General features: G+C 44.2%; 1 long non-coding RNA gene across 1 annotated transcript in view; it reads right to left on the bottom strand.

Moving 5' to 3' along the window:
• Positions 1-4,486, bottom strand: part of LOC115076337 — a 52,563-nt gene extending 48,077 nt beyond the window's left edge. Inside the window, exon 1 of the long non-coding RNA XR_003852733.1 lies at positions 4,414-4,486. This is a non-coding gene — a long non-coding RNA (uncharacterized LOC115076337). The remainder of the gene's footprint in view (positions 1-4,413) is intronic.
• Positions 4,487-21,718: the final 17,232 nt, after the last annotated feature.

Here is a 21,718-nt window from a genome sequence, read left to right as displayed (position 1 = left end):
TGGGCCTTTTGCATACTCTTGGAGGTAATGAGAATTCCTCCTTTGCAGAAGACTTTGTGACTCTTTGAAAAAGGATCATAAGCTCCGTCTTTTCATGATTCATTAGCCGAGGTCTATATAGTAAGTGGAATTAAAAAATGTCTGAGCTCCTAAATAAGACGAGGATGTTGCAAATGAATGAGCCGGCAAGTAAAAGAGAATCTGAGACAGTGCAGTATTATCCCTTATGAGTGCATCTAACAATCAGGAATTAATTAGGGCATTAACACAATTACTTGAAGTATTCCATTTGTTTGGGTAGTGAGATTACAGTGACCTTTTCTTCCTCTCTCATCTTTCTCTCACTTTGCCTTTCCTCCTCCATCTGCTCTTCCCCCTCTCCTACCCAAATATAAATTGCTCTTCTAACCCCAGTCCCACTCTGAATGCATGAATGAGATTAGGAGCAGGTTCCGGGAGACAGCAAGGCGATCAGACTTAATTGCACCAACCCTGAGACCCTCTCTTTCTGACCACCTGTCGGAGATCGTTTTATGTGGCTCGTAGCTCGATTCACGTGTCTGCCAAACACATCCCACAAGCCACGGCCTGTGCACGACCAACCTCACGATGCACAAACCGCAGATTTTATAAAGCAAAGTTGCAGAACCTCAAATATCTGCTATCTCACTAATGAAATACTTTCATTGAATGCTAAGGGTCTGTAAAATGTTCAGCAAGTTAATTGCGATTCCGCTGCAGGTTAGATTCTGCAGTGTAATTACAGCGTTAGCTGCACGTAATTACATTTCGAATAGTGTTAACCGTAGTGTAGTCACAGGACATCTGAAGCAGACAGGAACAATTAATGTGAAATCACGTAATAAAACAAACAAGCTGCTGGCTTGTGGCTGGATAGTAACAAAGTGGAAAATGTTCCATCTAAGTCTGCCCAATTGGAATTCATTCACTTTGGGTAGATGCACATAGGAAGGGCAATTTTATTACAGCCCATGTGTGGAGAAAGTACCGTATATGCAGTCTTCAGCTCAGTTTTCAAAAGGGACTAACATGCACACATCTGCCTAGAAAATGAAGGGGTGTGTGCAGAACCCAGCGCAACATGCGTGCAGGTGTACATATGTGCATGTACATAGATTTATTTTATATACAGGTTTTTATATAGCAGCCTGCCAAGAAAGAGCACAACAGTTTACATTTTAAAAGCGTACACGGAATGCACATGCAGTACAGTCAACAGTACAATTTCACATTCTTATACATTTACATTGCTACTTATACAGGCAGCTCGGCTCATAAACGCCACTGGACAGAGCCAGGTCTTAAGCCCTTTCCTTGAACTCGTAGGGATTCTGGCATCATGAATGCACATCCAGAACACCTCTTTCTAGTGTATCTAAAAATCAGGAGCAAAATTGCTTCCATGTGCACTTCTAGCCATAACAACTCTTCCAGCAATTTTCAAAAGTCCATTCTTGCACATGAAACTTGCCCGGCTAACTTTGGAGGGATATTCAGCGGTGCAGCCGCACCATTGAATGTAGCTGGCTACCTGAAAGTTAGTCTGTCATGCCAAAGAGCTGTCCTAGTGCAGGTGCACCATGGAATATCCCTCCAAAGATAGCCGGATAATTTAAGTTTGCAATCCGGCCAGCCACTGAATATGGACCGCTAAGATTAGGGGTATCTTATTATTTGGTAATTACTGAATATTTGGAAGACAATGGATAGGCTATTTTGTTTGCTGCATTTTATGATTGTATTTGATTTTACTTATATATAAAATCTTGTTTCGGTTTCCTGTCCCTGAAGTAAGTAGGTCTTTCTTTAGGAACTGGTGGGTTCCTGATCTGACAGCAGTGGTAAACAGTTGTCTTGGAGAAGGTCCGTTTTCAGAAGGAATAGCATGTGAATGGGTCCATCTTTGTAACTGAATCTCTTCCTCCTGTTCAAGCCGCTATCTAGCAAACAGAGGTCCTTTATCGAGGAATGAGGAAGACCTTCAGATTTCAGAATACAGATGTGAAGGAACCTTTTGGTGAGACAATGTTTTGGCCACTTTACAGAAATTTGCCTCTGCATGCTCAGACTGGGGCTCAGAATATATTGGATCATTCTAGAAGGGCTTTGTACGTAGCATTTGCGATATGGACTCTTTATAAATAATATTTAAGTTAACGGACTTACTTACAAAATTCAGTATAAAGTTGATGTTTTATCTTTTTGCAAATGAATTTTCAACTAAATCCGGTTTTAACTCGTAAAACCATGACACCAGTATTTTGATAGGCAATAGCGTTAGTGTTCTCTGGGTATCTGCATGCAGGTCGTATTAATGACCACTTGAATTGTTTAGATTGCCTGCTTTATTGCTGTTGGTCTCTCTATATAGATTTGTGCTTTTTTCTGATGTTTTGAATAATGAGCAGAATATCAAGTTAATAAAGCAAACGAAACACTGGAAGGTACTGGGACTGGGCAGTGCTCCTTGCTTCTGGGGCTGTTGGTACAGTCAGGTGATGCTCCAGCTTTGACACCTTAACCTCCTGCTCTGGTGACAGATTGGCAGCCTCCTGCTCTCCGAGCCGCACTGACGTGACCTTACAGAGCCCAGGACTGGAACCTCTCGGCCACAGGCAGCCATCTTTCTCCTTGGGTTTTCAGGATGCCCATGATAAATATTCATGAGACAGATCTGCAAGATTCTAGGACTGGGTTAGGAACCACTGTCTTAGCCAATCACGGAGCTGGTGGTGGTGGTGGGGATGTCACTGAATTTTGCCAGATGAAAATATTATTAGCAGCATTTAAGATAAATCATTCAGGTTTGTTACAATAAAAGAAAAAAAAAAACCCCCAACACCTTTCCACCCCTGTTTGTTTGACCACCCAAACAGAGCAAGGTAATAAAACTCTTCCCATTCAAGCTGCAGACCTGCTTAAAATTCAGTCACATTTCATTTGAGATGCCGCTTCCATTCCCAATAAATTTTACGTTCAGATCTTCTTTGCAAAACGCCTCGTCACAGCCTGTACTTTCTGCTTCTTTACAATTTAAAAGCCTTGGGTCACGGCTCTTTCATAAAATTGTCAGTCAGCCACTCTGAGAAGGGCATGTGCGGAACGGCAGCCTTTTTACTGGGGACCAGCAACAATGCAAGACAGAAAAAGCAAATTCATTTCTTACCGGGGACAGAGGAATTCCAGGGGGGGATGGGAGATGCAGAATAGTAATGGAATCCAATCCTAATCCAGTCGTTACAATCTCATGCACTTTGTGAGTGGCACACGTGACGCTGTGCTGAGAAGTCACACCGGGCAAGCGGGGTTTTTTCACCTCAGTGCCACAGGAAGCAGGGGCTATTTATTTTCCTCCTTATAGAGACTGAATGCACTTTTTCCTGCCTTCCCTTTCCTGTCTTCATGAGCAGTAACTTCTATGCACTTTTTAATTCTCAAAAGCATGCCAGTAGTTGTTAACAGATGTTATAAAATGGAGTTCCTTAGCCATTATAAAACTGTCCCGATCCCTTCCTGTGCCCCGAATGGGAGCAATTTGCAAGTAGCCCATGTGAAATACAAGAGTGCTGGGTTAACTATCAGGAGAGGTCCTCTCTGAAAACTATTTAGCATGAAGTGTTCCCTGCTAAATGCACCTGTTTACCATCTGTGGGGGTGGCCGAGGGAAGAGAATGCCAAGTATGTATACCCCCCCCCCCCCCCCACACACACATCTGCCAAGAATGCCCCTTTCTAAAAGCAGCGATGGATTGCAGCAAGCGCTGCTCCTAGGCACTGTCGCTGCCAGCACTATTGCCAATGTCGCCTTCCTCTCCTCACCGCACCTACCTCTGGATTTTTCCCTCCTGCTGCCACCATCACCCCCTCCAGCAATGCATCCTCCAACTGCAGTCAGCATGCACAAAGACTACGTCAGGTTCACAGGTCCTAGACCCCCACAGAGAAGCCTAGGGGGCAGAAGCACTGCGTGCCCGGTCTGGCACATGGCAGCAGCCTCAGAGCTGGACGGCAGGGGTTTATAACTGGGAGCTGGTGAGACAGGAGTGATTGGGAATTACTTCTGCCAGGTAAGATTTACCATACTGGGTGAGACCAAAGATCCATCAAGCCCAGTATCATTGTCTCCAGCAGTGGCCAATCCAGGTCACAGGTACCTGGCAGGATCCCAAGGGGTAGAGAGATTCCAAGCTGCTTATCCCAAGAATAAGCAGTGGATTTCTGCAGCTCCGCCTTAATTATGGTTTATGGACTTTTCCTCCAGGAACTTGTCCAAACCTCTTTTAAATGCAGCTACACTAACAGCTTTCACCACATCCTCGGGCAACGAATTCCAGAGTTTAATTATGCTTTGAGTAAACAAATATTTTCCCTTACTAGTTTTAAATGGATTACCCAGTAAACTCGTCGTGTGTCTCCTGGTTTTTGTACTCTTTGAAGCAGTAAACAAGGGATTAACGTTCACCCGTCCCACACTGGGACTGCTACGACCCCCGCAGATACCTGCGAGGAGAGAGGAAAGCCGGGAGGCGGGGCTTAGGGTTCCTTTTGTTCTGTTTCCAAAATGACAGTCAACAAGAACCTCTTCCCCCCACCCCCCAAAAAAAAAATATTTTTTGTTTGTTTCCAAACAAAACTAACTGAAACCCAAGTTCTTCATCCGATTCTTTCATTTGAAAAGGTTTGCACACCCCTAACTTTGTTAATATCTTTCTGAGACCCGCCCGCCCTTCTGCAGCCTTCCTAACCTGTAGGGATCCCCTTCCTGCCCCAAGGACTTCCCTTTCCGATGCTGGGGGAGGAGCCCGCCCAGGTTAGGATCTTAGCTGGGAGACGCGTCCTCCAGACCGTGCGCAGGCTCAGCCGCTCCTGCGGTAACTTTGTGGCCTTCGGTTTCATGCGCAGTTCTTCAGATCGAACGCGGATTTGCAATCACCAACGCCACCCCCGGAACACCGCGTGCGCATAAAAGCACAGCCTATTACGCGCGATTTAATAACCAATTGTGGGCGCACATAAACCCATGCTGCACGCACATAAGTGGCGTTGAAAATGCCCCCGTTGCTTCTCCACCAGCTGCATTCACATTTTTGGCTGCCCGGCAAGGCGTTGGCCGCTGCAGGGGCGTCTCCACGGGAAGTCCGATCAGTGTAGCTGCTGCCACTAATTCTGTGCAAGCCCTGGGCCCCAGCAGCTCTTCTCCGGCCCGGTTACCTCTGCCTTCCCAGCCCTTCTGCTGCCTCCTCTTACTCCTCACAGCTTGAAGCATTGCTTTAGGCTTCGGTCTCTAGACCACAGAATTACGGTGATTGTGCTGCTGGCCTGTAAGGGTTATTTTATATATATATACATATATATATATATATATATATCTAATTTATTTTTAATTTTTATAGGTCGAAGTTCTTGTAGGAGTTACAAATCACTCCGGTTTACATATAACTTTTAAATGCCCAAAAGGAGTAGGGGCTTTACATATATATATGTTTTTTTATGAAACGCAGGATTTTTTTCCCTGAGCTCAGAGAGAAAGATTTAGTTGGATCTGCAGAATAAAAAGCTTTTCCAAAGGAAAGAATTGGAGGTGGGAGGAGGAAAAGAACAAGTTCTTAGCAGTTAATCATTTGCGGGGAAAAAAAATGTTAAAATTAAAATTTCACAGCCTGGGGAAAGATGCTGGAAGGATGAATAGAAAAAAAAGAAATGGAAAACTAACACAATGCTAATAATTAAGTAAAAGTATAAGCAGTATCTTCTCCTAAGCCCACAAATATGAAAGGATCACATCAGTCAAGCAGGAGGGAGACGCATGCAACACAAGTAATAATAAATAAGAAAAGAGCTGCTGCTATAGCCAAGGTCAGAGTTTATTCTGGGGTACAGCAGGAGCCACAGCTCTCCTACCATCCAAACAGGATTTCAGGGGCAGTGCCCGAGGGGCCCACTCTCCCCTAGCCTCGATTGGGTGGTTAGGGACCAATGGCCCTTAATGTCTGGGGTCCCAGGTCATCATCTGTCCATCTCTGATCTCAGCTGACTGGGTCCATAAAAGACAGATCTACTGCCGGACATCTAAAGCACGCATTTCATGTCAACGTTACATCCAGGCTGGGACATGGGGAAGGCTTCATCTTTCAGCCCTTAAAATGCACTTAAAAATCCTCATGCTTGTATCAAAATAATAAAGCTGAAAGCAAAGTTGGTGACGGAGAGAGGTCAGCAGAGGTCACCATGAACCTTGATTTGTCACTATCTGGGTCTTCTCCCCTATTTTTCAGGGAGTTGCCCTTCCAGGTAGCCCAGACAGTCCTCAGCCAGGGTCCACAGCCTGCAGCTCCCTCTGGAGCCCGGCACACACACTCCTGAGCCCTGCTGCTAGATGCCCCGGCTCTGCTGCGATGTCTGGGATGAGTCTGACCCCACATCATCCATAAGCCCCCATCCGGCCCACGGTGGCGAAGGTGAAAACAGGAATCAAACGCAGGTCTCCTGCATGACAAGAAGCAGGCACTGAACGAGCCCCACTGCCCCAGTCAAATACTGCGCACAGGATTCTGGGCAGCTGAGGTGAGATGGATTATTTTGGGAAGAAAAGAGACAGGAGATTTCTGCTGGGAATCACAGCCGCCTCTCCCCCCTTTTCGCTCCGTTTACTCCGTGATTGATTACTGCATCCACTTAGCTCAGCTGATGCCACATCCTTGGCCTCCAGGCTCAGCCTGCTCTCCAGCTCTCCTCTATCAGCCAAGAGATAGGCCCACTTCCCAGACTACACTATCATTAGTTTCTCTGGCGGACAACTTTATATATTTTCCTGAATGGTTTCAGTGATTTATTGATGGGATGCTCAGAAGGTACCAAACTTTCCTACATGTCATCTTCATACACCAATATTTGCCTAGGAAATAAAGTATCAATACTTGCATATTTCTTACGCTCAGACTTAAACTATCAGTTCTGAGAGGAAGGACCCTTGTAACTGTGCTCAAATCTCCACAGTTCAGTGAGGTAGAATAATGACGCAGGGAGATAGATAGAAATAAGTGCCAATACAAATATTCACATTCATAGTTCAGAAGAAGCAGGTGGAGGTCATGTAACGGGGGTCTACGCAGCTTCCAAGACCTCTTCCTGCTCAGACGCACAACATTCATTTGTGTATTTCTGTATCACTGCAGAAAAAGGGAAGGCTGGGCGCCAGCACCTCCGGACTGCAGCATTAGAAAGAAGCAGAGCAATCTGTGAAGCCGCTGCCGAAGGAGAAGTCCGGGCTCGAAGAGCGCAGAGGTTGCACGAGCTCGCCTCTCAATCCCTCTTCGTGCCAGTACAACTAAAGGTTTTACAAAATGTGCGTGTGCGGGGTTTCTTGGTTTGCAAAACCCATGTGCTACAGTGCGGTGGGTTTGTTGTGTTTGGGGGCAGGGAAGCTAGGGAGGGTGCACCTAATCCAGCGAAACTTCACTTTCTAAAGAACTTTACTTTTCAAGCAAATTGCAGATAGGCAGGGGATAATCGCTACCTCCAAATGGATTTGCTTTGTGACTACTTAGACAGGAATGAACCTCACTCATACGCTGGGGCAAGTCTCCCAAATTTACTGTTGGTGCTCTCGATACTTGCCTTCTGGATATAATATGTTTCGGCAGCATGTCAAGGTGCGCCTGGAGGTTGCACAGTGTTTGCAACGTGCTGCAGCCTTTCTCTTAGTTTAAAAATAAAACCATTTTCCCAGTGGTGGAAGATTCGGGAATTGTTTAAGCAACTTCTTTCGCTTCTTTGTATGAAATTGGATTTGTAGCAGTGATGCTGGTGCCCACTGCCCTCTGCATCAGTTTTGGCTCCCTGCTGACTTGCTGCAGACTGGATGAAGAAAAGCAGGGTTAAGCTACTCATTACAGGTGATATGAGGAAATGGATGGAGTGATAACACTGAGCCACCTCCCACTGAGGATCAAGCTGCTTCACTCAGATAAGAAACGTCGTGCCAGGGATGCAGCGCATCCACCCGCTTCGTGTCCTGTCATGCGGAACATCGGAGATACTCTCACCTACCTTTCGCTTCATTTATTTTGACAGAAGTAATAAGACATGAAAAGCATGTCATCAATTCATCTTGCTAATGAGCACACGTTTATAGTTTTATTGGCTGGGACTTTTAAAAGGTTCCCATGGATGAATTCTTTGAGATGGGCCAAACCATTCTGAAGTAATTGCAACTTTCTCCTCTCCATGATCTATGAATCAACAGGCCTGACCTTTTGATTCATGACTATTTGTGAATCACTGGCTAAGATTAACCTCCCCCCCCCAAAAAAAAAAACCAAAACTAATTAAAGTTCATTTGTTGAGAGGTCTCTGAGCAATGATTCATTAATGTTGAGTCTACCCATGTCCACTAACACTGTAGATCTAAACATGAGATTTCATAACATTTCAGAAATAGAGTTAGCATGCCCATAGTAACACAGTCAGTGTCAGGAGAAAAATCCCCAAGTGATCCACCCAGTCTGCCTAGAAAGTTTTTGGGTTTTTTTAAGGGTAGTAACTTCCATTCATAAGAACATAAGATATGCCATACTACCTAACCTGCACCAGATACATGTTCAGATTTATCTCTTATATATGAGAGGGGCCAATAGAGAAACATAGAAATGACGGCAGAAGAAGACCAATAGGCCCATCCAATCTGCCCAGCAAGCTTTCAAACTTATTTTCTCATATTTATCTGTTACTCCGACCGCTGAGTTCAGGGCCCTTGTTGGTAACTTTTTGATTATAATTTCCTTCCACCCCCGCCATTGATGCAGAGAGCAGTGCTGGTGCTGCATCAAAGTGAAGTAAAAGGTTTAATGTTTGAGGGTAGTAACCGTCGTATCGAGCAAGTTACCCCGATGTTTGTATACTCATACTGCTCAGATCAATGCCTTGTTAGATGTTGTCTGGATGTAAATCCTATTTCTTCATTCCCCCCTACCATTGAAGTAGTGAGCTGCGCTGGATATGCTTTCCAAGTGAAGAAACAGGCTTAATTGGTTCAGGGTAGCAACTGCCGCACCAAGCAAGCTACTCCTACACTTATTTGTTTACCCAGACTGTGCAATTCAGTCCTTGTTGGTTGTTGTCTGAATGTAAATCCTCTTATCTTCATTCTCCCCGGCCGTTGAAGCAGAGATCTACGCTGGATATGCATTGAAAGTGAATTATCAGGCTTAATTGGTTTGGGGTAGTAGCCGCCGCAACAAGCAAGCCACTCCCATGCTTATTTGTTTACCCAGACTGTGCTACCTTGTTGGTTGTTGCCTGAATACAAATCCTCTTTTCCACATTTCCTCTTGCCATTGAAGTAACATTTACAGGGCCTGAACCTTAGATCTTAAAAAAAGGAAACTTTTCCTATGACACTGCGACTCACGAGAGACATCTGGAAAACTTTGAATTGTTGGCCCACAGAATTTCTCCATCTTATATCTAAAATACTATCGTAAAAATAATTCCTTATCCAGATCAGTCACAAAGGAAGCAATTAATGTGGCTCTAGTTCTAATGATATCTTGTGAATCTGTTAGAAAGGCAGATTCATCTGAACTATTAATCCCCCTTCCTCAGCAAGTTTTTTCAGCCACCTCCTTGGAGATCCACGTAATTTTACTGCTGTTCCAGATGAGGAGGAAGTCTGTAGATCTCGAGTTTTAGGGTTTACAGGTTAGGGTGAGGGGTCTGGGTCAACTGGGGGACGTGCAGGATGAAGAACCAGAAGGGTCTTGAAGACCTCGATATTAATTGGGCAAACTGGTGGACTAATTGGAAAAACTAGATTGTCCATTGCACGAACATGTGTTAAAATCCACCTACATACGCACGTAAAAGCCAGAAATCCACCTACATACACACGTAAAATCCACCCACATACGCACGTAAAAGCCAGAAAAGTCCTAAAGTATGTTTTCTTGCTCAATCTCTTAAGATTAGGTGCATACTTACGGGTGGGACGTGTATTTTAAAACATATGCTTGCAAGTGTGCGCATGATTTATAATTGCAGTGTATATCCACTCACGCGCCGATATGCACGTACATGGGCACATGCGTGCTCATTTTAAAACTTACCTGCATGGATCCTTTTTCCTGCCATGGGCAGGTGTAGGCCATCTTTACTATGGAGCCTTTACTGTTCCATACATGGCCCCGGCTCCCAATATATCTAAAACCTTCTTCTTTACACAGCTGTTACTATCTTAACAAAACAATGTATTTCTTGTGTTTTTAACTTGTAAACCATTGTGAAGGCATGTCTGATGTAAGGGTATAGAACTAAACTAAACTAAAATATCTTGAGCAACATATTAAAGTTGTCTATATGGCTTAGTGTTTCCTATCCCTTTCTGAAAAGGCGACGGTTTTCACCCTGCGCCCCAGTTGCTTCCCAGAAAATGGAAATCTCTTTGTAGTGCTCGGATGCTGTGTCTGGCAAGGTCATTTGTCCCCAGGTTGGTGATAACATTGCTTTTACAGCCCTTATTGCATTGTTGCCAGCTGAGGATCCTGGAAGGCGTTTAACTATTGCGTGTCCTTGAAAATGGGGACCCAAGTTAGTCCCTTTGATGATGGAGTCCCCCAGCTGTTTTGATGTTAGGTAATGTTTGGGGGTTTGGGTGTACATTGGGTGACATTTTTTATTTTGGATACCGGTTCACTTTCCATGTCTGGAGTGTTGTCATTTTCCAGTGCAGTGAATGGGTATTGGGGGCTGTCTTAGCTCACCGGAGCCATTTATTTTATGGCTTTTGAATCCTCCAAGGGAGTGGGAGAAGACTTACTGGATGATGTATGGTGGGGGAGGATCTTCTAATGGTAGCCAATTCCTCACTGTCCTTCCTAATTGTAGCTATTTCTGCTTTAAGTTGAGTCAATTTCTTTTCTGTTAGAGAGAGCTTCAAACACATTGGGCAAGCTCTGAGCCTCCAGAAGGTCTGCAATAGGATTAAAGCACCACACCTATTACATCCTATAATAGTCATTCTGATTATGTTAATTTCTTTGTCACTTATTAAAATAAATGTTCTGTATTCAAATAGCTTGTGACCACGTAATGTGATTGAGGATCTTTGGTTTTCTGCCTTTGGGAGGTTAAATAAGAAAAACAACCTTTGGGGTGGGTGGGAGAGGAGTAGGGAGGGATGGCTTAATAGCAGTTCAGATTAGCTGCAGAAAAAGCCTTTTAAAAAGTGCACAAAAAGAGTGAAAATATATAAATATATTTAGAAAAAGCACTTAGCAGATGGCGAGCAGGAAATCTCCTGTATCAAGCTGCACAATTATCATTGCCTCTTAATGTGAGGAGGGGAGAATTCTTCCGAAGAGTTTAATTCCAGTTTCAGATCTGTGAATATGTTCCTGAAAGGTTTTCGTGTCTCTTTCCATTCTCACCTCCTTGGGATCCCTCGGTGCGCCTCTTTATCTGCGCGAGCAGGAGCTGCATCCCTTATTTATTTACAAAAGTTTCTATACCGCAGTGGTGGTACAACATCAGTTTTTACAATATCACAAGAAAATAACCATAAAACACCAGTAATAAAATACATTGCGCATTCCGTACCAACTGCATGGAAATATTCTTAAAAAAGAACGTTTGCAAATATTTCCTAAAATACTGATGAACAGACCTTAAACAGATTTCCAACGAGAGTTCATTCCATAAAATGGGGGCAATTTATGAAAAAACGCACTTTGATGTAACTTTTAAGCATGTTCCTTTTGCACCTGGAATGCTTAATAGCTGCCGCTCACATGAACGAAGACTACGGGTCGATCTTTGTTCTTGCTCGGGACACTTCCCATTCCGTCTAGGAGTTTGATTGCAAAGCCAGGGAACTCAAATGTCCTCCATCACAGTGGTGCAACCAGGCCATGGGGCTTGCTTCAGTTTGTGTTTTTAACGTGATATGGGGCCTGGTCACCAACCGGAGAGTGAGCAGTGAGCCAGCTGGATTCTGATGTTTGATCATGAAAACTGGATCGGCCCCCTCTTCTAACCTTTATAAACGACTGATCCTTTTGCTATTGTTTCTCTTTTCTCTTAGTATAGGAAGCACGCTGCATTCATATTTCAGTCACATCTGGAAAAACCCTGCATAGATAAAGGCAAAACATGCATCTTCTCTGAATCTGATTATTTGCAAAAAACTGATCAGCTCCACCGGTTTGTGATGGGAAGGAGCTGGGTAATCTGGATAGATGATGTGTGACCTCAGACTTTGCTTTCCATAACAAGCTTTGCACTGCACAAGATTTCGGTTAATCACTTTTTACATTTCTATAATGATTTTCTGTCAATTAAAATGATTGCTTTGTCAGAATAAAAACGATCTGTACAGAAAAGCATTTCTGCTCAGCTTTGGTCCCAGTTTATAGCTTTATGAATGGGCATCCACATGAAACTCAGATCTTTACAGATACCCAGGAGCTGCTTGGCACCAAGTAAAGCCACGAGGAAATGAAACCAAAGAATGAAGGCTCATGCAACAAATCTTTTCCTCCTGTACTTTCTTAAGGACTTTTAATATTGTTCTTCCGTGGCGGATCTCAGTACAGAGTGCAAGCTGGTCCCGGAGAAAGCTGGATTCTTTGTACGTGACGATGCCTTTTATTGGCATCCGAAGAAGCGATTTATGTGCACAGCTTCCTCTTTGGGTAATTTTTAAGTTTGTCCAATCCGATAAAATGAATCGCAGCAGTAGAGAGGACCTGAGCGATGTACATGGCAGTGGTGCTATAGAGTTAGGACTCGCCATCAGCCAATCAGAGCACTCAGTGCTCTTGGGACTTTCCTAAGAGACCAATGGGAGACTTCTCCCGTTTTCCGACTCTGGCAAATATCCGTAATGATTGCTCCTGGGAACAAACAGCTAGAGGTGCTCAGAGGCGAGTTAGACTGCACTTACATTTTGCTCAGGAAATACGCTTGCAAATAATTTATATAGCAGGACTATGTAGCAGGATTTTCTGGGTGCTATCAGGAGCCATTGCTTCTGACAGGATTATACAAGGTACACTGGGTCACTCAAAGTTTTCATGCTAGAAAGACCTGGAAGCTGAGAGCAGATTCTATAATCTGAGGCTTTAGGAAAATCGTTCCTGAGATGAAATAGTGTTCCCTAAGTGAAGCAAAGCAGTTTTATGTATTTTTAGCATTGTTATCTGCCTTTGTGCAATACAATCAGTTTTGAGGGTTTGGACACTCTGCTTTCAAAGAGGCAGTAATCCTGTCCTAATGCTATAAAAGTGGCTGTCGAATCAGAAACTAAAAAGTGCTGGTGGCCACCTCTGGGGAGGACGGGAGAGAGGTAGGAGAGGGCGGTACAAACTGCAGGCCGTTTCTAGTCGGCAAGATCCTTAGAAAGTGGCACAAAGAGTCGCAAAGTCCGAAAGATCTTGAGCCTCAGGGATGAGATGCAGAATAAGAAGAGATTTTCATTAGATGCAAGAAGCCCAGGAAACAAGCGATTTCAATTTAAAACTCTAAGATAGGTCGGACAGCTAATTGGTAATCTGCAAATCTTGACTTCAAGGTTTTTCACATTTTCCATGTATTTGCAATATACAACCAAATGCCAACGTGCCATCACCCTCTTAGACTGCCCTATTACCCACCTCAGGATCCGGATGTAGTCACCATTTAATAAGAACGTTAAATGAATGGTGCACACACTCAAAAGAGGAAGCATGGCTGACTCGCATTCTTAATCTGTTTTGCTCAGGTCCAGATTTAGGCATTCGCAACAGAGACAACTTCCTCTGGTGCCAAGTTTTCATAAATGCTGGATCCCCACCACTGCTGCCATCCTCCTCCTGCACAGGCTTCCTGTTATCATGGAAACCCATGGGATGGGCACTTGGAGCATCACCACTGCTGCCATCCTCCTCCTGCACAGGCTTCCTGTTATCATGGAAACCCATGGGATGGGCACTTGGAGCATCACCACTGCTGCCATCCTCCTCCTGCACAGGCTTCCTGTTACCATGGAAACCCATGGGACGGGCACTTGGAGCATCACCACTGCTGCCCCATGCCCCCTCCTGCACAGGCTTCCTGTTATCATGGAAACCCATGGGACGGGCACTTGGAGCATCACCACTGCTGCCCCCATGCCCCCTCCTGCACAGGCTTCCTGTTATCATGGAAACCCATGGGACGGGCACTTGGAGCATCACCACTGCTGCCATCCTCCTCCTGCACAGGCTTCCTGTTATCATGGAAACCCATGGGACGGGCACTTGGAGCATCACCACTGCTGCCATCCTCCTCCTGCACAGGCTTCCTGTTATCATGGAAACCCATGGGACGGGCACTTGAGGCCTGGCAAGCCACGCACTACATTTCTGTCCTTGAAGTTGCTGCTGTCAGACTGGCGCCTATCCAGAAGACATCAGGGGCACCTCTGAGGTGGAAGGGGAGCTGGAAGAGTGTGAGTGATCAGAGGGGCCATCCTGTTGAGTATGTGTGGCCACAAGTTAAAGCCAACTGGTTGATAATGGGGCAGTGTTAGACAGTAGCAGTGTGATAGATACACGTGGGAAGAGAGATGAGATACAAGGATGGGACTGGTCACATGAGGTGTTCACGAAGGACGACTGCCCAGAGCGTGAAGCTGGGGAGAGGAAGGGAACACCTACCTTTTTAAGCAGGGAAGGGAGTGCCTAAAACAACCCTTCCCTGGGTTCTGATTATGGTCCATTTTAGATTTTACATACACAAATATAAAGTTTCTGAAAAAGAATGAATTAAAAAAAAAAGTAATCTGAGTTCATCACACGCAGCTAAGGGGAAATTCCCAGTTCATTTGGCCAAAAGAATTGCCCCGTCCATCACTTTCAGTGGTTTTCAGCCTCTACCCAGACATCATCAGCTGCTTCTGAGAATTCAGGGGAAAGGTCGCCAGGTAAAAATATTCCTTCCTGATCTCAAGAAAGCAATCAATCAGGACAAAGTACTGAAGTAGCCCCTGCGAGAAGCACAAAAGAGAAGAGCGTTGAGTAGTGCCACTGGCCTGTGAGAGTTTACGTAACTCGGGCTTAGGAAGGTTCACAAATCCTGGCTTGGTGGCAGAGAACCGAAGGCTGATTCTCAGCCCAGGCCTTCTCTATCCCAGGTTAGCTGGGGCAGGGGATGGTGTGGACTCATCCCCCCGGGGGAATCACAATCATCGTGCAATGGCCGCAACTCTCGGGTGGAGGTGGGGGTAAGGTAGTCATCGTTCAATGGCAACAGCCAGATTTAAAGCCTGTGATTTTATGGTGCCCAGCTGAGGACCATCATTGCAATGGCTGGACCAACGTAGGTTGGGAGGGGGTGCAAAATAGGAGGAAATTGCAAACGAAAGGTCATGAGACCAGACCCAAGCCCTGGTTCTGACCAAGCTGAAAATCCAAAGGAGCAAGAGGAAACTGCCGGATCAATAACAAATATTCACAGAGTCGTACGAGAAATATTCTAAATACCGAAGAGGTCATCAGCGACCCAGCACCTAATGAGAGCCAACAAGGAGGCAGGTAGATGAACGGACGCCCGACTGAGTCAGGAAGTCAGTCTATTCTTCCCGGGACGAGCTGTGTTTTGCAAGTTCATTTCAATCTGTTCTAGCAAGATTCTGAATTTTGGCACAAACTCATTCATCACATCTGAGTCATCATCAGAGGATGTTTTACAAAGGAGAAAGCATCTACTGAGCCAAAAATAGTTTGGTTTTTTTTTCAAATAATGCAATGTTTCTGGAGGCACAACTGGGCCTTGTTTTCACGGGTTAGGAGAAATGTCGGGGTGAAAACTTAATACTGAAGCAAAAATAACCCAACAGTGTAAGAATCGACTCGATTCACCACATATAAGTCTCACTCGCCACAAATTGTGGGTAGACACGAACAAATAATTGTTTGAAAGACTATCATACAGCACGGGGAGGCACTCATAACATGTGCTTCAGACTCCCCAAAATGTGCTTAACATTATGTAATCATCAGATATTCGTCTCAAATATACAAAAACATTTTTGAAAATATTTTCATAGTGTTGCATTAAAAACTCCACAAATGCTTAAAAGTTGAAAAAACTGCACTTCTCTGAGGGCTGGAGATGCCGGGAATCTCCAACAGGCTGAAAACCCTGTGCATGTTATTTTATGAAAAAACGTTTCTTCTTAGCCCTGAAAACTCAGCATCTGAAACTTGATTTAGGGCAGACATTTCTATCCAGGCCTGGCTAGGGGGGTGTATATCGATCCGTTCCATGCACTGCCAACCACCCATTCCATAACTTCTGACCCTCAGACCATGGCCTGCAAACGTCCAGGCAAGGGATATGTAATTAGAAAGCTGTTTGGGAAGCTGACCAGTGATTTCCATGGGTCATAATTTGCCAGTCATTTTGGGAAACACACATGAACCCCCTCCGCTCACCCCATGCTGAACCCGATTTGCACCTTCCCCTTTAAAAAGCACAGAAAAACGAGCCCTTGAAAACCCTCTGGGCCATTCAGGGGTGTGTGAGCTGCAGCACAACGCCAGCTGCCTCTCGAAATTGCCGTGAGGAAAACGTTCCAGGCTGGCGCCTTCTCTGAGGGACTTGCAGGCTTCCCGCTCCCGGCCTCACCAACACCTCCTCCCACCCAGCCTTCTGTCTCGGCTTTCTTGCTTCTTCGTTATCCTACTGTTTTGTTTTGTTTTTTTTTATCTTCCCTGTGCTTTGCTTGCCTGCTGCTGAAGCAGGGAAGCAGAGCAGTAAAGCTGAGGAGGCAGCAGGAAGGAGAAGAGCAGCCTGGTGCGTACTGGTGTTTTACAACCTGGCGTGATATGTAGTGAACCTCCCATACCAAAACAGCACTAACTGCCAGCACTCAAACAGAAACAACCCTACCCATGAAAAGGCGGTGTTCGAGTGCTGGCAGTTAGTGCTGTTTTGGTTTGGGAGGTTCACTACATTGTAAGTGCAATTCAGTTTACTGAAGGCTAACGGGACAAACATCAGATGGCTTCCAAGTGTCCTTTTTGTTGCCGGGTTTTCTGGTTGGCACCACCGCAATGAATGTAAATATCATCTACATGTTGTTGCCAGTGATATTTATAGCTCTGAATATTCTTTTCATGCAAGATCTGTTATTATGAAGGCATAATTGTTCATTGCAGGTGGCTGGAGGGCAGGATGCAAAGCTGTAAGGTTTGCCTAGGACACCCAATGCTCCTGCCCCAGCCCTGCCCACGTCATCCCATCTCTGCAGGTGCTCCTGCCTTGCCTGCGAACCCTAAGGGGTGACCGGCGCTGCGCTCCCAGACTGGCACCGAGCGCTCTCACGTTTTATGCGCTGTTCATATCCATGTGTAGTTAACTCTTTCATTGCTGCCCTGGTTGCTCTCTTAGGGCGAGGGGCTGGGAGCACTATTAGAAGACATTTCAGGGAGGGATTTGTCACTATGCTGACCTCACCTCTGGGGGGTGGGGGCTGCATGAAAATACATTTATTGCATTCAGGCCAAGCCAAAGGTGGTTCCCATAAAACTGTTATGCACCTGAATCCATCTGAAGCAGTTTCAGCTCAGGCAGCCGGGATGGGATTACGATGGATGCTGCGAGGAGAGCGAGCAGAAGGGAAATGTGCTGGGGGAGGACCTCAAAGAGTCGTTACCTGGATGGGAAGCAGAATTAAAGGGCAGCAAACATGAGAAAAGGGGCCACTAAGGCTTTCTAAAGAGGAAAGGGGAAAGGTAAAGCAGAGATCACAGACAGAGGAAGGCGGGCGAGAAGCTGGATACATTACTTGCACTACTCTGTGCGTTTCTTGTCCTCCCAGCTGAATATCAGATGGGATTCTGGAATATAAAAGTGAATGAATGAATAAATAAATAAACAAAGCTGCAAATGGGAGAAAAAGAGCTAATATGGTAAAACAGGGGGCAAGGCTGGTTTTAGATTTGATAGAAAAAGGAAGCAGTGCAAAGTGGCATCCTCAGCCTCAGAAGTGAGGTGAAGGGGAGGAATGTGATTGTGTGGAGACTGACAAGGACGAGGACCACAGAAAATAGGCACAAAAAGGATTAGAAGCGAGGCACAGCTCGAACCATTTTCCGAAGACTGTGTTCATGAGGAGCTCGCTAAGCTAAACGTAGACGGGGCTGGACAGGTTACGTCGCTGAGATATCCTGGCAGCAGCCCTGACTGACCCTTTCCAATGGGTCTTTAGAGTCAGGAGTAATCCCAGAGGGCTGGAGATGGGCAAATGTGATTCCTCTTCACATTCATGGAAGCAAGGCGGAGACTGAGACCTATAGTCTGACCTCTGTGTTGAGTAAATGAATGGGTGACCAGAGCGTTGGGTCAGGGAAGAGCATTAGATGTGGTGCTTTTGGATTTCAGCAAGGTCATTGACCCGGTTCTGCACAGGCAACTTCAGTAAACTGAGCGTCCTTAGTAGGAGACCTAAAGGGAATGTGTTAGAAAATGGTTGCGTGGGAGGCAACAAAGGTTCGTGATAAATAGGGTTCATTCCGAAGAGAGGGATGTTACCAGTAGGGTGCCACAGGGATTTTGTCTTGGACTGGTTCTTTTCAACATTTTCACAAGTGATATTGTGGAAAGACAATCAGGAAAGGTCTGTTTTTTTGCAGATGATATCAAAATCTGTGACAGAGTAAGCACCCAGGAAGGTGTGGAAAACATGAGGAGGGATCTAGTGAAGCTTGTAGAATGGTTTAGAGTCTGGCAGCTAAGATTTAATGGTAAAAAATGCAGAGCTGTGCATCCAGGTGCAAACAGCAAAGGGAGCACTACAGTACAGGCAGTGAATTCTTTTATGAACAAAACAAGAGTGGGATCTGGGGGTGATCGTATCTGATGAACCTGAAGTGGCTAAACAGGTGGATAAGACATTGGCAAGAGCCAGAAAGATGCTAGGGTGCAAAGGAAGAAGAATGGCCAGCAGAGAAAAGGAGGTGATATTGCCCCATAGAGCATCCTGGTGAAACCTAATTTGCAATAACCGTGCACGGTTCCGGAGACCGCGCCTTCAAAAGGATAGAAACTGGATGGAGTCAGTCCAGAGAGTGGCTACTAAAATGGCCAGTGGTCTTTGCTGTAAAGTATATGGGGATAGACTTAAAGATCTAAACATGGATACCCTAGAGGAAAGGTAGATAGGGGAGATATGGCAGAAACATTTAAATACTTCCAAGGCCATGGGATAAGAGTGAAAAGGGGAAAGGCCCAGGAGTAATCCAAGGAAATATTTCTTTACAAAAGGGTGGTGGATGCCTAGAGCAGCCTTCTAGGGGAAGGGGTAGAGAGAGACAAGGACAGAATATGGAACAGGCACCGGGATACTCTGAAGTCGTGGTAGGGATTGTGGAGCTGCTGAGTAGTTGGTGTGGATGGGCAGACTGGATAGGCCATCTGGTCTTTTCCAGCCATTACATTTCTCTGTTTCTATATAAATCTTTGAGATAAAGACTCAGCGATGGATTTCTGTTTTTCCAATTACTTGTCCTCTCCTCTGCGCTCTCACTAACAGCCCTTTGGAAGCCGAGACGGAGAAGTATCCTGGAGAGGTACGAAGCTGTGTGGTAATGATTCAAGGCAAGCCAGAGCGGCTTTAACAAAGGGTTTCCTAATGGCTCTGGAGTGGATCCTTCTTGCAATTAACTTGATTTTCCTTCCGCAATTAGCTTTGTACGAAAGATTGGGCATTGTATTGGATTTTGGATAAGAAACCTTATTGTAAAGACTCCTCCTCTGAGAAGTTAAAAACTTCAAGGTTGTCAAGCTTTTTTACACAAATATAAGAAGTCTGTTTTATGTTGAACTCACACATTATACATTATATATATATATATATATATATATATATATGTTACACGTAGGGACATTAATATAATATATTCTCTGCAAACATTATGCAAGGAATGCCTGTTGAGCGGATTACTGCTGCTGAACTAGGGTTTGTCCTGGCAGTTTAAAGCAATAAGTGCATTGCAGCTTGGAAAGCATTAATCCGCTGTGAAGGATGTTGTTTGCCAGAAAAAAAACAGACAAACAATAGCTGCAAATTACACCATCCTCCCTGTCTGATGCGCAACATCTGGGGGCAGTGTAGGTTTTGGGGAAATTTGCTCAGATTCTTCTGCTGCTTATCTGTGAGTTTGTAGTTGATGGCGAGTGATGAAGAGACAGCTCAGTAGCACGGCAGTGACAGTGGTGATGGTGGCATAGGGGACACCGGGACAGTACCACCGGTGATGTTGCTGCTAAAGTCTTCTTTGACTCTGGCATCCTGATACCATTCCTGTTGCTAAGGAACTGGTTAGTAGGAAGGGTGCATTCCAATCATTTTCATTTTGGAGGTAGGGGTTTTATTTTGTTTTCTGATTTTGTGCATGCTATTTGCATAGAGTGCACACAAAATGTAAATACCACCCATAAAATTCATTTTACATGCACAATTTGCAAAGTGTGAGCACACAAATGGAAAATAGAACAAAAATAAAACAAATTTGGTTATCATTTTGTTTAAATTTGTTTGAAAATAGCACAAAACAAAACTTCCTGTTTCATTGTGCTTTTCATGTCATTTCAAAATGAATGCACATCCCATACCGTTTAGAGATGCACCTGGAACATGTTGTTTTGTGTCCTTTTGCTTTGGATTTATGACATTTCTATCGTTTCATTTTCTCATACATATTGTTTCATTTATTAGTTTATTTTAGCAAATTCTATATGTTTACAATGCACATAATTTACTAATAGCACATGCTAAACTTTTAGCATATGCTAAAATGACATAATACAAAACCAAATTTTGTAATTTTGTTTGCATGATTTCCAAAAGCACTCACTAGAACCAATATCCTTGCCCTCCTTCATTTATTTATTTAGCCATTTTGTATAGATCACAACAGTTTACAAAGTGACATTCATAGTTATTACTTAACAGACAAACAGTGGATGGTTACTGCGTTGGTATTCATAGACATGTATTAATATTAACAAAAGAAATTATCTAGAATATATTACTAAATTATCTAGTATTTAAGGTAAAGAGTATGTTAAGTTAAATCAAATGATAGTGTTCACATTATAGTCAGATTGTTGTTTGAGAATCTTGTATTCTCTCATTTGGATTATTCTTCATGATGTGATATTATCTTTTATTCTTTGTGATTCAGTATATTCTGCAGTTTTTAGGTTAGTTAGTAAGAATTTTTGAATAGCCATGTTTTTAATTTGCATTTACATTTCTTTCTATCTGATAAAATAGGTAGCATCTCAGGCATAGAATTCCAGAGCTTTGGACCTGGTATGGAGAACACACGATCTCTTATTTGCGTCAGATACGTGCACCTTATTGTGGGAATAGTTAATAGTCCTTTATTTTGGGATCTTAGTTTTCTCTGTGGAATGTATGATTGCAGTGTCATTTCTAGCAAGCCAGTGTTATTGGAATGAATGACGATGAATATTAACATTAAAACTTTAATAGTATTAATGGCTTGTACTGGTATTCAATGGAGTGGTATAAGCGAGGGTGTAATATGATCATATTTCCTAGATCCTAGTAATAGTCTTACTGCTGCATTTTGTAATAGTTGTAGAGGCTTTAAGACATGCTAGAAGTAAGGAGTTACAGTAATCTAGGTCTGAGAAGATTAGTGTTTGCAGT

The sequence above is a fragment of the Rhinatrema bivittatum genome, chromosome 14 (genome assembly GCF_901001135.1).
Source record: "Rhinatrema bivittatum chromosome 14, aRhiBiv1.1, whole genome shotgun sequence".
Lineage (NCBI taxonomy): Eukaryota > Metazoa > Chordata > Amphibia > Gymnophiona > Rhinatrematidae > Rhinatrema > Rhinatrema bivittatum.
The sequence above is the reverse complement of the archived record's forward strand: the minus strand, read 5'-3'. Positions and strand labels throughout refer to the sequence as shown.